General features: G+C 38.8%; 1 long non-coding RNA gene across 1 annotated transcript; it reads left to right on the top strand.

Annotated features, from left to right (window-relative positions):
* The first annotated feature begins 663 nt into the window (after positions 1-663).
* On the top strand, positions 664-1820 carry LOC110226005. Its single transcript, XR_002330116.1, has 2 exons — positions 664-1205; positions 1472-1820. It is a non-coding gene; the product is annotated as an uncharacterized LOC110226005 (long non-coding RNA).
* Positions 1821-3791: the final 1971 nt, after the last annotated feature.

Genomic DNA, 3791 nt, shown 5'->3' on the forward strand with positions numbered 1-3791 from the left:
TCTTTGGTACAAAAGAGGAGGAAGAAGAGAGTTACTGATCTACACTGACAGTGATTTTGCTGGAGATCTTGACAGTAAGAGAAGCACATCAGGCTATGTTTTTCTCATGGATGAAGCTGCAGTAACTTGGTCCTCAAAGAAACAACCGATTGTCACCTTAAGTACTACAGAAGCTGAGTATGTGGCGGCATCAGTCTGTGCTTGTCAAGCCATCTGGTTCAAGAGAATTTTGGAGGAACTAGGCTGTGATGCAGGAGGGAGTATGGAGATTTTATGTGATAACACTTCAACGATCAAACTGTCTAAGAATCCAATCTTCCATGGGAGATGCAAACACATTGGAGTTCGGTTTCATTTTCTTCGTGATTTGGTTAAGGAAGGTGTCATACGATTGGAGCATTGTGGTACACAGGGCCGGCCCATGGGTAAAGCCCATGAAGCAAGGGCTTTAGGCATCAAATAATTATAAGTAGTTTTAGGGGCATCAATTTTTAAAATGTTACTGTAGTCTAGTGGTTAGATTGAAGTCTTTTGTTCTACAGGTCACAGTTTCGAATCCCATACATGTTAAAACTTGTTTTTTTTTTTACAATAGCTTTTGTTAATGGGCCAAATTTTTTTTTGCTTTAGACACTCAAATAGTTTGGGCCGGCCCTGGTGGTACACAAGAGCAGGTAGCAGACATTTTCACTAAGCCTTTGAAGCGTCAAGTGTTCGAGCGTCTCAGAGGGAAGCTTGGAGTTTGTTCTGCTGGTGGTAAACTAAACTTTGCAACCAAAGTTTAGTTTAAGGAGGGTTTGTTGGTGTTTGGCTGTTGGTGTTTTGGCGCTAATAAAGTGATCGTGTTGTGTTTGATTTGTTTGAATTGGTCTTTGTGTTTGAGCTAGTGGTCAATAAGGACCGAGTATTACGGTCAAGTTTGTTTAGGTTCTGTTTCAGTATTTTACTCTGTTAGTTGAAGTATTTTCGGGTTTTCAAGTTGACTGTAAGGCTATTTATAGTCATGGTTTCTTTTGATTAATGAGAAGTAAGTTTCAGCAACACATTGTCCGATTCCATTGTTTACAAGTTTCTCACAATGACGGCCATGTAAGCTTTGGAACGGCGGCGGCAATCAACGCCAACAACACACAAGGCGGTGGCCCTAGGATTCAATTTGCTTCTCCACCTCACGACTCCGAAGACAAAATGAACACACAACTAGGGTTGCGTTTCTTTGACGGCTTAAAGAAAGAGGGAGATATATATATATGCACATATATATTTACGAACTTACCAAATCCTTTTTCTCGTTTTTGTCATTCAATTGGGCCTTTAATGGGTTTTGCTTATCAACTAACAAAACAATTAAGTGGGTTTGAGACCATTATTGGTTTGAGGATGTTACATAATTACTCTAGGGTATGCAAAAAAACGTGGGGACCAAATGCTGTTCTTGTCTGAAACATATAGCTTTTTTTTTGTGTGACAGCAAATGACATTGATTAGAGCGCAAGCCGGGGTGAACAACAACATAAGGAAACTGAACATGAGCATAAACCGTAGTGGCAACAACCACATCATGCATGTGGTTCTTTTCACGCTCCTCGTCTCCTTTATCGTCTACATGTGGTCCAAGATGTTCAAAAGATAGCGTAATATTAAACAAAAAACTGACGATGAATGTTCAGATCAATCGGCCAAGAATGGAATCTAGCAATCCCCTATCTCAAGTTAAAATATTATGGATTTGGTTGTGAGGTTCTTTTTCTTTTTTAAGATAAACTGGTTCTGAAATTATACTCTGGCGATTTTATATTATACTTTTTTTTGTATTATTATTCATCTGTAAAAAAAATATAACTTGTAATGAAAATCTATAAATAATTGGTGGTATAAGATTATATTATACCGCTATTATTTCCAAATGATAAAGCAATGATTAGAGTAGTTGTTTCTTTATATTTTTAGATAGAAATTATACGATATTGTTGTCTATGATTTAAAAATATGGAAGGAAAGCATATTCGAAAACCTAGAAAGAGGAGTATAACAAGAAATGAGCAGCCACAAAGAAAAGGATGGAGAATTCGCCTCTCAAGAACCTTAGACGTTCAACTTACAAGGAAAAACACTAACTTGTTATTAAAGCTAGTTAGACCTCTTTGTAATTGGATCGACCTGATTCTTGAATTCAATAAAGAAAAAAAATTTCTCGACTTTACTTCCTTAATTTAGTTCTCCGGTTAACCTATGCTGATTTGTCTCGCATAATTTTGGCGCCGCCTGTGGCGAGGCGTACATAGAAGCTCCCCCAGAACCTGTTGAAGTGTTTATTTGTTTCGACTTTTGAATAAGAAACAGAGTAAGAACAGTGGTTGTAACTTGATCTTTATTGATAACTTGAAAAAGTATTACAACTCGAGTAACATGTGTTTAACAATCACACGATCTAGAGTATTTAAACAAACCGAACAGATGTGATGTGTAAATGAAAGAACACAACTCTTAATCTAAAAGACACAACCTTAACACAGAGTATTTGTGCCTCTTGATCAAGTAACTAACTAATGTGAATGTAACTAACTTATACGAGATTTTGATTATAGTTCAACACTCCTCCTTAATCAAATCTCTGTTGCACTCCAAGCTGTCTTCGAAGTTCTTCAAATCTTGAGCTACTTAACGCCTTTGTGAGTATGTCCGCGAGTTGATCTTCTCCTTTGCAGTATTCCAGTTGAATAAGTCCCTTGCTCTCTGCCTCACGAACATAATGATACTTGATCTCTATGTGTTTTGTTCTCTTATGCTGCACTGGATTCTTCCCGATTGCTATGGCGGACTTGTTGTCACAAAAGATTGTGATTCCTTCCTTGATCTCTTCTCCAAAATCCTTGAGGAGTCTTTGAAGCCAGACTGCTTGATTCGTTGCTGCACATACGGCCACATACTCTGCTTCAGCCGTTGATTGAGCAACGGTTTGTTGCTTGCTTGATTGCCAACAGAACACGGCTAATCCAAGGGTAAAAACATATCCTGATGTGCTTTTCTTGTCTTCAACGGAACCACCCCAATCGCTGTCTGAGTAGCCGATTAACCTTGGCTCTTCCACACTTGTGAACTGAACCCCAAGACTTGATGTACCTTTGACATAACGTAACACTCGCTTTGCTTCCTAGTAGTGCTTCATCTTTGGCGCTGACATGTATCTTGCGAGGTAAGAGCTTGCATACATCACATCAGGTCGTGATGCACATAAGTATAGAAGGCCTCCGACAATGCTTCTATACTTTGTTTGATCGCCATATTCTCTGTCATCTCCTTCCTTCTTACCTTGTGGTGTAAGTGGAGTGCTTACCATCTTGCTTGATCTCATCCCAAACTTGTCTACAAGTTTGTTAGCATACTTTTCTTGAGAAAGAAATATGCCGTGATCATCTTGGATTACTTCAAAACCGAGAAAGTAACTTAGCAATCCAAGATCCGTCATCTCGAACTCTCTCTTCATGTTTTCCTTGAATGTATTAACGAGATGAATGTTGCTTCCTGTGATGATGATGTCGTCCACGTAAAGGCTTACGATCAACACATCTCTTCCTTGCTTCATAGTATACAGCGCTGCATCGATCATACTTCTCTCAAAACCGTTTTGAATAAAGTATGAATCGATTCTTCCATACCAAGCCCGAGGGGCTTGCTTGAGACCGTATAAGGCTTTGTGAAGCCTTAACACCTTCTCTTCCTTTCCTTCAATCACGAACCCAGGTGGTTGTGTAACATAAACCTCTTCTTTTAATTCTCCATTTAGAAAG

This window comes from Arabidopsis lyrata, assembly GCF_000004255.2.
Source record: "Arabidopsis lyrata subsp. lyrata unplaced genomic scaffold ARALYscaffold_7, whole genome shotgun sequence".
Classification (NCBI taxonomy): domain Eukaryota; kingdom Viridiplantae; phylum Streptophyta; class Magnoliopsida; order Brassicales; family Brassicaceae; genus Arabidopsis; species Arabidopsis lyrata.